The sequence below is a fragment of the Apium graveolens genome, chromosome 11 (genome assembly GCF_009905375.1).
Source record: "Apium graveolens cultivar Ventura chromosome 11, ASM990537v1, whole genome shotgun sequence".
In the NCBI taxonomy this organism is placed as follows: Eukaryota; Viridiplantae; Streptophyta; class Magnoliopsida; order Apiales; family Apiaceae; genus Apium; species Apium graveolens.
In genome coordinates, this window is record NC_133657.1 from 24,026,315 (window position 1) to 24,039,239 (window position 12,925).

At 38.8% G+C, this 12,925-nt stretch overlaps 1 non-coding gene across 1 annotated transcript; it reads left to right on the forward strand.

Annotated features, from left to right (window-relative positions):
• The first annotated feature begins 12,342 nt into the window (after positions 1 to 12,342).
• On the forward strand, positions 12,343 to 12,449 carry LOC141699030 (small nucleolar RNA R71). The gene has a single exon (XR_012565521.1). It is a non-coding gene; the product is annotated as a small nucleolar RNA R71 (small nucleolar RNA).
• The last annotated feature ends 476 nt before the right edge of the window (positions 12,450 to 12,925 follow it).

Genomic DNA, 12,925 nt, shown 5'->3' on the forward strand with positions numbered 1-12,925 from the left:
CGACAACTCATTTCATATATAGAGAACTAGAGATCACGACAAGTCAAATATACCTATAGAGAACTTATAGATATCGATAAGTCATTATACTTATTGATATGTCACTTCTCTATAGAATAATTGGAGATCTCGACATATTATCTCAAATTCAGAATACAGACCAGTTCAAGATTCAAGATTATCAGCTAACAAATAATTCATTCACTGAATTGGAAAGTCTACAAAAGCAGCTCGAAGAATACAAGATCAAGGGCCAAGATTCAATGGATAAAGGGTGGTCACAGACCAGCAAGATTCTGCACAGATTTGCTAACACCAAAAAAAGAAATAGACAAGTTGCTTTAGAAATTGGTTTAGTACATTTTAGTGCAAGTTTTGTAAACTAGTGTTGTTAGTCTATAAAGCATGGATGGGTCCTTAGTTTAGAAGTAACAAACAGTTCTAGATTTTCTTGTATTCTCTCAAGGTAGAAGTTGTGTTCTTATTATTCAAGAACACAAATTTTTAGTAATACACACTTAATTTATATAATTAAATGAGTTTTTAATATTGTATGCTTTGTGTGATTCTGTGAAACATAATTACTTTACATATCTTATCTATTTTATTCAACCATAATCCAAAGAGCTTAAAAACAAAGAAAAATCCAAGAAACACATTCACCCCCCCTGTGTTACTTTTTTGTGCACTCAATATCTAACAAAAATTCAAAATCTAACTTCAAAACTCAACCAACAACTCATCTTTAAACATAACACAACTAACTATAACATATACTAACATACATGCTTTCATTTTCAATCATAAATCAAAACTTTATGAAAATCACTATTCATCAACTCCTTTAACTTGATAAAAGATCATGCTAGAGATGGTGGTGTTGGAGATGTTACCTTTAAAAAACAAGCTCGAGAAGACCTTCGATTTGAGCTATAGAATGCAAGAAATGGACATGCTTCTTCATCCTCTTATCTTTCTTTCTTCCATTCTTTCATTTCTTCAAAAAATGGGGGGGCTGCTGATTTGTGTTTTGTTAAAGTGAGGTTTGTGTTTGGTTTTAATTAGGTTAAATGTTTTGCAAATTATAAGTTATCCCCTCAAGTTTGTTTAACTTACAAAGTCTCATAATTCCAATTCTATTGCATTTTCTTTTATCAATCTTTCCTCGAATCCTTGTCTTCATTTCCAATTTGTAATTACACACTTAATAACCGTTTATTATTCTGGAACTTCCGCTGAAATATAGGATCGATCGAAGACCGAAATTTTTTATTATTCATCGGACACTATTCATCACATTTTTTAACTTGCTCATTTCTGAATTCTGACGAACCCAAATTACGTTTATTTAATTCTTAGATTAAAAATATCTCTTTGTAAATCCATTTTCTTGAGGAAATTAATATTCCTACACTTTTTTGGTTACCAAAACAGCTCAATTTTCGGTCAAAATACAAGTTACGAATATCTGAGATCTGACGTGATTTACATACACTTATTTATAGTATGGATCACCAATACAGATTCCGAATTCCCTTCTAGATATTATAACATAGGTGGCACGATATGTATTTTGTAAAGTTACTATTCATTAACTTTACACCAGCAAAGACTGATCCTCAATTACCGATAAAATACGCATTCATTCGAATCCCCAGCTATAACACCAAATGTTTAACATCCTTAAAACATTAATATTGGGAATACAACTTATATCTCTTTTAAAAAAATATATACTCATATTTTATAATATAGAGTTTTCAAAATCAGGGTTATTAAAGTATTGCACATATATTGTTGAAATTATGCAAATGGTGCACTGATAATCTTCTTCTTATTGATATGAATGCATCATGTTTGACTGGAAATGAAATTCTATATTTTTTATGAACTTATTCATGATTATTAATGTTTAAATTACTTTCCAATAAAACACGCATAGATTCACAGTGATATTCTTGTTGTCTACCTTTTCTTTTTGATCATATATGTGACAATTACCCCAAATTACTTGTGGAGAATTGTGTATGTTAATTAAGTTATGAACTGGTTATATTTATGAATTCTCTACACACAAGTTTGTGGCATTTGTGCTTATATTGATCCCTGATATTAATTCTATGATTTTATTAGTGTTAATGGCTCCACACTGCTTGAAGTGAGTTTAATGTAGTCTTAAGTGGTGACATTTGAGACAGTACAAACTCATTTCAATCAGCTTGGTAGTTATTGATGATTATATTGTTTAATTACTAACATTTCTTATGTTTGTGGCTGTAAATGTTTGATATTTGGTGTAATCTGGCGGATCTAGTATGATTTTGATGAAATTAGTGAGCTCTGGTGCATTGGATTAGATATTATGCTTATAATTTTAGTTATAAATGTGCAACCATATGAATGACCACCATGGCAAAGGTGCGCCTTCTTTAACTTGTTATGTATATCTAGTTGGTTGTATATCTTGATAATGTTAATGGTACTTGAACTGTTTTGAGTCATATCTTATTATTATACCCTGTTTTGGTAGATAATTGGGCTCTACAATCTTGTATTGGTTATTGTCTTTGATATTTAGTCCATGATTGATGGACTTAGTGCTCTTGGCTAGTTACATTAGAAGTTGTTTGACCTTTTTTAGCTTTTGTTGATCATTGTGGTTCATCTGCAACTTTGTGCTGATATTTGGATTATTTGTTGTTATTGAGATTTAGTCTATGTTGATTGTAATCTCTAGTGTATTGATCTCAGTTTGTCTAGGATGTATTACCTTGGTCTTCTCTTGGCATTGTGTCTTTCTTTGTTATCTAGACTTAGAATGCTTTATATGCTTCTGGTTCTCTGGTTTGTGTCAACTTGATATCTCTGCATTACTGATTGATGTCTGGTAATGTTTTAGAACTTTGTAGCTTCTTGTAGTTTCACTATAAGGAACACTATGTGTAAATTAGAGTCTATTTTGAACTCTAATTGGTTTGTTTTCTTGTAGTAAGTGTCTTTACTGGAGTCAAGAGTTTTGAACTCTATTTATCTCTTGTAGTCCAACTATAAGAGATATTTTTGGTAAACGAGTCAAGCTTGTATGCTCTTGCCTTTTTCTATGTCTCTCTTGAGATATTAAAGAGTGTTGTGTTTGCAGTATTGTATATGCCTTGACTGAATTATGTGCTTGCTATGCTAAAATAGACTTGAGATATATTTATTGAGAAATCAAAAATTTACTTTTTATATTTCTCTTTGTGAATTGAAATCTATGTCTGACATTTAAAATATTTATAACATTGTTATTTGTATAACTATTTCTCTTATAGTTTATAAATACTAAATTTTAGTTATTGTTAGGGCGAAAACACGCGCTAATAACACACGCAAGTATACGCGTTCGCAAGTAATATAGAATACTTTTTAGTTCATTCCCACAGAGACTCAGACTAATTATTGTTCAATTAACTCACTCACCAATGTATGATTACTTCTCAATATTAAGACAATAACACTTAGAATTGATTAACTAATTATTTAACTACAATTAACTACTATAATTAAACACTTAATTAACACTCGAATTAACAATATTAAAACACTCATGAGATCACAACTTCATTACTACTTCCTTCAATAGCTATTTTTATTACCCTTAGCATGCAACAGTGATGATATTAATCGAATAACACGAAACTGATAAAAGCCAACTTTCATTGTACTAATACCATTCTACCAAACATCCACAATTAAGATAGAAGTTGAATAGGCATCAATTATGTTGAGTCCCTAGATGTCTACATAAATTGACAACATAACGATTTAAGCATAAGTTATTCCTTTTTGATTACATAGGGCAAATAAAACTGTTAGAGTTACCCACTGATCATGCATATTCATACATGAACTTATGCTAGCATGGCAAGTTTTAGATCTCAAGATCCACCGTCGCTTCACAAGAGATTAACACCCTATCTTATATGTTCGCGACGCACATAAGACGAATACGCACAACCAATACTAGATATCATACAATTATCACACACTAAGGTATTAAACAACTAACTAAAGAATTCCATAGTAAATCCGTTACGACCCCATGATCACGATTAGCCCATGATAGCACTCATCGCCATCATGGGTTCATATGAAAACATGATAAATAAACACAAGAGAATAATAACTAAAACTACTTATATTAAACCAGAGTACGTCACAAGAGTAAATAGGTTCAAAGTAAGAAAACTAGCATCCAACGTTACAACGAAATAAAGAATCACAAAAAAATATGCTTCCTCTTCGTTGCGGTGTGCTAAAACGATCTTCTTCCTTATCTCCTTCGCTCCTTGATTAATACAACGATCCAACCTTTTTGAAACGTCTCTGAAATCTACTTATATAGGAGTCCCATAAAACCCAGATAACTCAGAAGTTGGAAGCCAAACAGAAATAGAAGTCTAAAATAATAAATCTGAATTTACGACCCTGCGCGGCCGCTCAGCTCTCCTGAGCGGGCGCTCAGCTTCCTGCGCGGCCGCTCAGCAGAGCTGAGCGGGCGCTCAGCCCCTTCTGGAAAATTTATCTGTTTTGCTCCGTTTCTTCACTGTAATCTGCTCTTATCTTCCCACTTGCAATGCTAAACACATGCCAAGGCTTATTATTGATGAATTCTCTCCCGAAATGCAACTAATACCCTGAAATGCACAAACACTAGAAAAATATATCAAATACACAAAATACTTGATTTTAAGACACCAATTTAAGCTATTATAAGACGTTCTAAGTGGTATAAAATGCCACTTATCACACCCCCAAACTTAAATCGATGTTTGTCCTCAAGCGTCACAGACTAAAAAACAAAATAAAAATATGCATGAATGCAATCTATATGAAATACAGCGATCCCCCTTACTACGACCAAACCAACCAACTTACGACATCTCAACAAATGCAATTAGGCGAATAAAGATCAATCGAATCATACAAACTAACATACAGCCAGAAACGTGGTGTGTGCAATTGCTTAACAGATATGCTTCGAAACTAGATCAATTATCATGACTCAACTATCCTCAAGGCAATCGCATGACTATACAAAGAATAAAAATTCTAGGCATAAAGTGACTTATAACACTTCAAGAATCCTGGAGCTTATTACGGAATCATGCTTTTTATTTAAATGCTTATTTGACCGTGCAATGAGTGAAGTCCACAAAAGACTTATACAATGGCATCCATGTAGCGAGTGTTAGGTTAGCGGATCCCAGACTATAAAAGCCTTAGGTCACTAGGCACAAAGTCCCCTAAGAACTTAATAACTCGAATACCAAAGAGCCCACTCTTGATCAATTATGCATTAACTCTTTATTTTTTTTCTTCTTTTTTTTATTCTATCTTTTTTTTTCTATTTTTTTCAACTTTCTGAGCAAGTGCGTTTCGCTCCATCCCCTAGACTACTCGCATAAATATACGAGCCGGCTACTAGCCATTTGACTCCTAGCCACAATTAGCAATGAATTCCATTTTTCACTCCATTTTTTTCTTTTCATGCCTTTTATCACTAAGAACCTATTATAAAATTCTAAGCATAATCAATAGATTAACCTCAAAAACCATTAAACCATAACAACAATCTAATCCTTCAGCATTTTCTAAGACTTAGTGAAATTATAAGTGTTTCTAGCATGCATGTCACCTTACACGACTCAACATCAACTGTAACGCTATCACTACACTCGCATCAACATCACAAATCAATTGGTAAATCAGCACAAAAGGGATCATGGTCTATGCATGAGCTACATGACATGATAAACAAATAAAGCTATAAATAAAAAAAAAATCTATATGACAAAAATTATGCAATTATATGAACTAACTATCATGAATATGCAACTATATGACACACACACACAAAATATTCCTCTCCCAAACTTAAAATCTTCATTGTCCCCAGTGAAGGTAGTAAAAAGGAACACAGGATATACCTATTCGGAGAGATCATCATCATCACCCTCAGAGGGTGGTGTATCAGGAGGCGGATATGCAGAGTCCTCACCAAAAACTGGCCATTGGATGTCAGCTCCAAGGCCTCGAAAAGCAGTCCCTAGTGCAAGGGTGAGCTCCTGAGCAAACCTGCTCTGTGTCTCGTACATAGCATCCATCCTCCTCGAAAGTCTCTTATACTGGGCATCAGCCATCCCAGCACCCTCCTGAGCTCTAGAAGAACCAGCCTCATCTTGCCTTGGCCTCGCCATGGTAGCACCTCGTGCTGGACGCCCTCCTGGAAGACGATAACCCAGCCCATGCTCCTCGGGCTCACCATCGGTCCACTCCTGCATCGCATGCAGAGTCCCGGAATCAATAGGAGCGGCCGGCAACTGCAACTGCTCATGAGACGGCCACTGAACTCCCACCGCTCGGCAGAGCTTGGTAACCGTGGATGCATACGGGATGTTCATGTGCTTAGCTCCCCTTAAAAACTTCAGAATTCCTTATTAGATGAACTCACCAAGGTCCACATAGTACTCCTCATTCAAAATTCCCCACAACAACTGTGCTCTCTCAACTGTGACCTCATGTGCATGCGAAGTAGGCAAAATATTAGCACAAATAAAAGCATTTCATGCACGGGCATACCTATTCATGGCGATCGCCGGAAAGTGACGATACTCATTAGTTCCAGTCTTGAAGGTCCAAACTTTGCCCGGCCTACAGAGAGTAGCACAAATCAAATCCAAGTCAAAATCCTCAGCAGTCTTCTCGTTCCAGTTCTCCTCCGTGGGCTTCCTCTGTCTCTGCCCAATCACACGGCGAATCGCCGCAGGGTGATAATCAACCGTCATCCCCCGGACCACAGAATACCCATTCTTCTCAGCCTTCGCGTTCGCATAGAACTCGCGAACCATGCTCATCGGCACTGCTTCAGGAGACTCACAAAAAGCTATCCACCCTTTCTCAGCAATCATAGGCAACAACTCACCATCCCTCCCCGATGGTAAGAACCCCCTATTCTTCAAAATCGGCTTACCCAGAATCCTAGTATACTCCTCCTCAACAGCCCTATCATTCAAACGAGGCCTCGCAACAGTACCCCTCGAGAAATCAGCAGTAGGGACAGTGCTGCTGCTATCGATAGTCCTTGATCTCTTGGGTGCCATCAAAACTGAGTAAAAGTGTTAAAGATTTGTGTTTTTGTATTTGGGAGAGAGTTTGAGGTTTGAAAGTGTATGAGGAATATATGGGATAAGTGTATGTATATATAGGGTAGGGATTAGGGTAAAAATTGATTAGGAGTGGGTTTGAGGGTTAAAATCATGGGGTAATGGGGAAATAGGTCGTGGGTAATGGGGCTGTGTTTTTCTTTTTTATTTTTCAGCTTTTTTTTTGGTTTTTATTCGGACTAAAAAAATTCTTCCAGTCGACCCCTGAGCGGGCGCTCAGGGGCTTCTGGAATTTTTTTTTCCAGGCTCTGTTTTTCTGATTTTTTTGTGGTTTTGGATAGGTTATTAACTTCTAAGGGTTCCTGTAACAACAAATCATGGGTTGCCTCCCACGAAGCGCTTCTTTTTTGTCATTAGCTTGACGTTGCGTACCTTCCTCAAGTTGACAATAAAACGGCACTAACCACTTCCCGGTTTGCCGTGTCCCCATAGTAGTGCTTCAAACGCTGACCATTAACCTTGAATGCTTGGTCCGGATCATTCTCAAAAATCTTCACCGCTCCATGTAGAAATACAGTTTTGATAATAAAAGGTCCCGGCCACCTTGATTTCAACTTCCCAGGAAAAAGTCGGAGACGAGAGTTGAATAAGAGAACTTGTTGCCCTGGCACAAATAACTTAGGATGTAGCTTTCTATCGTGCCACCTCTTCACTTTTTCCTTGTACATTTTGTTGTTCTCGTACGCTTGGAGTCAAAATTCATCAAGTTCATTAAGCTGAAGCATTCGTTTCTTTCCAGCTGCATCTAGATCCAGGTTCAACTTCTTCAATGCCCAATAGGCCTTATGCTCAAGCTCCGTGGGTAAATGACATCCCTTACCATACACAAGTTGAAACGGGGACATCCCAAGTGGAGTTTTGTATGTTGTTCTGTAAGCCCAAACAGCTTCATCGAGCATTAAAGACCAATCCTTCCTTGACGGACAAACAACCTTCTCTAAAATGCGCTTGATCTCTCTGTTAGACACTTCCGCTTGACCATTTGTTTACGGATGATAGGCAGTAGCAACTCGATGATTCACATTGTAGCGCTGCATCATAGAAGTAAACTTACGGTTGCAGAAATGCGACCCTTCATCACTTGTGACCCAGAATCTGCTGCTTGAGAACCGGAATTACTCGTGGCGTTCCAAACCTTGTGAAAATCTGCTTATGAAGAAAATTCAACACTGCCTTTGCATCATTAGTCGGTAGAGCTTTGACTTCTACCCATTTTAAGACATAATCGACTGCCAGCAAGATGTACCGATTATCGCAGGATGAGACAAAAGGCCCCATGAAATCGATTCCCCAAACATCGAAGACCTCGACTTCAAGCATCACATTTAACGACATCTCATCCTTTCTCGTAAGATTTCCCACTCTTTGGCAACGGTCACACCTTAAAATGAACTGATGAGCATCCTTAAACAAAGTAGGCCAGAAAAAACCTGCTTACAGAATACGAGCTACCGTCTTTTCACCACCATAGTGTCCACCATAAACTGTGGAGTGGCAGTCTCGTAATATCCCCTCTGTCTCACAGAATGGGATACATCTCCTGATGATCTGGTCAGCTCCCTGTCTAAACAAATACGGTTCATCCCACATATACCACTTCACCTCATGCAGAAACTTCTTCTTTTGAGCTGTGGTCAAATTAGGAGGCATTAAATTGCTGACAAGATAATTCACAATATCTGCGAACCATGGCTCCTCCTCCTAAACTGCGAACAACTGCTCATCCGAAAAAGATTCGTTGATCAATGTCTTATCAAATGAAGTAGACTTGGGATCCTCCAATCTAGAGAGATGGTCAGCTACTTGATTCTCGGTACCTTTTTGATCCTTGATCTCTAACTCAAATTCATATTGCAAGAGCACCCAACGAATGAGTCTCGGCTTCGAATCCTTCTTGAAAACCAAATAGCGAATGGCCGCATGATCAGTGAACACTGTCACCCTTATCCCAAGCAGGTAAGATCGAAATTTTTCGAAACCAAACACTATCGCCAAGAGCTCCTTCTCAATAGTGGTGTAGTTCATTTGGGCCCCATTTAAGGTCTTGCTAGCATAGTAGACCACATGAAAGAGATTATTCTTGCGCTACCCAAGAACTGCGCCCACCGCATAATCACTTGCATCACACATCATCTCAAAAGGCTCTGTCCAATCAGGTGCTGTAATAACTGGTGCAGTTATCAAACTCTTCTTAAGAGTCTCGAATGCCGTTAAGCAGTCATCATCAAATTTGAAAGGCACATCCTTCTCAAGCAAGTTGCACAGCGGCTTAGATATCTTCGAAAAGTCCTTGATGAAATGCTGATAAAAACCCGCATGACCAAGAAAACTACGGATTCTTTTTACAGAAATAGGTGGTGGAAGATTTTCAATGACTCCCACCTTGGCTTTGTCCACCTAAAGACCCTTGCTAGAGACCATATGCCCAAGAACAATGCCCTCATGCACCATAAAATGACACTTTTCCCAATTGAGCACCAAATTAGTTTCCACACACCTTTTGAGTACTGCACGAAGATTATTCAAACATTCATCATACGAATGTCCAAAGACGGAGAAGTCGTCCATGAACACCTCGACATTATTTCCAATCATGTCAGAAAATATTGCCATCATACATCTCTGAAAAGTGGCCGGTGCGCCACATAACCCAAACGAAACTCTGTGAAAAGCAAACGTGCCAAATGGACAAGTGAAGGTAGTCTTTTCTTGATCCTCTGGTGCAATACAAATCTGATTATACCCTGAATAGCCATCCAGAAGACAATAATACTCATGACCGTCCAACCTGTCAAGCATCTGATCAATAAACGGAAGCGGGAAGTGATCTTTCCTTGTGGCTTGTTCAACTTTCTGTAATCCATGCATACTCTCCATCATGTGACTGTTTGAGTGGGGATGAGCTCATTCTTCTCATTTTCTACAACAGTAATACCTCATTTCTTAGGTACGCATTGCACGGGGCTCACCCAAGAACTGTCAGAAATAGGATAAATGATTCTTGCATCTAGCCACTTTATAATTTCTTTCTTCACCACTTCTTTCATGATAGGATTAAGTCTGCGCTGTTGCTCAACAGTCGGCTTACTACCCTCCTCTAGCAGAATCTTATGCATGCAATATGAAGGGCTGATCCCTTTGATGTCTGCTATAGTCCATCCGATAGCCGATTTGAATTCTCTCAAAATCCTTAAGAGCTTGTCCTCCTCACTACCTGAAAGATCAGATGCAATAATAACAGGTAAAGTCGATGCATCACCTAAAAAAGCATACCTCAAGTGTTCAGGCAATGGCTTAAGCTCCAAGGTAGGTGCTTCCTCAATAGATGGTTTGAGCTTTCCTTCAGCATTTTTGAGGTCAGAAGTACCAAGAGATTCAAACGGCATGTCTAGCTTTCGCCTCCAGGGAGAAGCATTAAGATATTGTAGTTACTCATTGCCATCTTCATCATCACTGTCAAAATCCCCCACTAAGGCCTTCTTTAATGCATCAGACATTAGCATATGATCGAGTTCTAAAGTAATCGCAGAATCGATCAAATCCACTTTTAAGCACTCCTCATCTTCTGTAGGGAATTCCATTGCTTTGAATACATTAAATGTCACATCCTGATCCTGTACCCGCATAGTAAGTTCACCTTTCTGCACATCTATCAAGGTACGACCGGTAGCCAAGAAAGGTCTTCCCAAGATTATGTGAATCTTCTTATCTTCCTCGAAATCCAAAATAACAAAGTCTACAGGAAAGAAGAGCTTATCCACCTTTACTAGCACATCCTCCACTATGCCTCTTGGGTAAGTAATAGAACGATCAGCCAATTGTAGAGACATGTAGGTGGGCTTTGGATCAGGCAAGTTCAACTTTTTAAAGAAGACAACGGCATCAGATTGATGCTTGCTCCCAAATCACAAAGACACTTGTAAAAAGACAACTTGCCAATGGTGCAAGGAATGGTGAAGCTACCTGGATCTTTAAGCTTTGGAGGTAACTTTTGTTGCAGCACAACACTGCATTCTTCCGTTAGAGCAACGGTCTCAAGGTCATCCAGTTTCACCTTCCTTGAAAGAATACTCTTCATAAATCTCGCATAACTAGGCATTTGCTCCAAAGCCTCAGCGAAAGGTATATTGATGTGAAGTTTCTTGAACACCTCCAGAAACTTACCGAACTGCTTATCCAGCTTTTGTTGTTGCAATCTCTTAGGGAAAGGTGGTGGAGGATAGAGTTGTTTCTCCCCTGTATTACCCTCAGGCAGAGTGTGTTCAACAGTAGTCTTCCTTGATTCTGCCACTTTCTCCTTTTCCTTAGCGTCTTCATCACCAGCTTCAGCTCCTCCTTCTTTTGCTTTCTCAGCATCAGCAACTTTCCCAGACCTTAAGGTAATAGCCTTGACTTGCTCTTTAGCTTCCTTCCTGCCTGGCACTTCAGTGTCACTGGGAAGTGTGCCAGGTTGACGATTGAGTACTGCATTGGCTATTTGACCGATTTGATTTTCTAAGGTCTTGATAGAAACCGCCTGACTTTTGTATAACAGCTTAAGTTCCTCAAAATCAGCACTAGAGGATGGAGCTGCACCTCCTTGTTGAGGATATGATTGCCTTTGAGCATAATGCTGTGGTTGCTGGAATCCAGGTGGATTGAACTGTTTACTCACGCCTTGCTGATATGGTTGCTGAATAGCATTTTGATTATTACTCCAGCTGAAATTTGGATGATGTTTGTTGTTAGGATGATAAGTAGCCGGCACAGGCTGCTGCTATCGCGGATAATTGTTTACGTACTGAACAGATTTGTTAACAAGAGAACACTGATCCATAGCATGAGAACCTGCACAAAGCTCACAGACCATAGCTATCTGATTGACTCCATAGGTAGCTAGAGAATCGACCTTCATAGACAGCGCTTGGAGCTGCACTGCAATAGCTGTAGCTGCATCGACTTCCAGAATACCTGCTACCTTCCCAGGCATCATCCTTTGTGTTGGGTTTTGATGCTCATTTGCAGCCATAGTCTCAATAAGATTATAAGCCTCCGTATAGCTTTTGGCCCACAAAGCGCCTCCAGCTGCTGCATCGAGCATGGGCCGAGATTGGACCCCAAACCATTATAAAAACCAGTGATCACCATCCAATCAGGCATTCCATGATGTGGACACTTTCTCAACATCTCTTTGTAATGCTCCCAAGCTTCGCACATAGATTCTGTAGGTTGCTGCGCAAACTGAGTAAGAGCACCCCTCATAGCCGTAGTCTTCGCCATTGGGTAAAACTTCACCAGAAACTTTTGCGCAAGATCTTGCCAAGTAGTGATGGACCCAGCTGGTTCAGAATGTAACCAGTCCTTAGCTTTATCCCTCAGAGAGAATGGGAAAAGCCTTATCTTGATAGCCTCATCAGTCATACCATTGTATTTGAAAGTACTACAGATCTCGACAAAATTCCTTATGTGCATATTGGGGTCTTCAGTCGCAGCACCACCGAAAGAAACAGAATTCTGCATCATCTGAATAGTGCCCGGCTTGATTTCAAAGTTATTGGCCTTAATAGCCGGGTGCATGATGCTAGACTGAATGTCATCAATTATAGGCCGAGAAAAGTTCATAAGAGCTGGATCTTCCAGAACAATACAATCACCCATGATTAAAGGTTCTTTCTGCTCATTTCCTGAATCTGAATCTTCAAAATCTATCTTCTCCGGAATATCAAGAACTTCGTATGTCT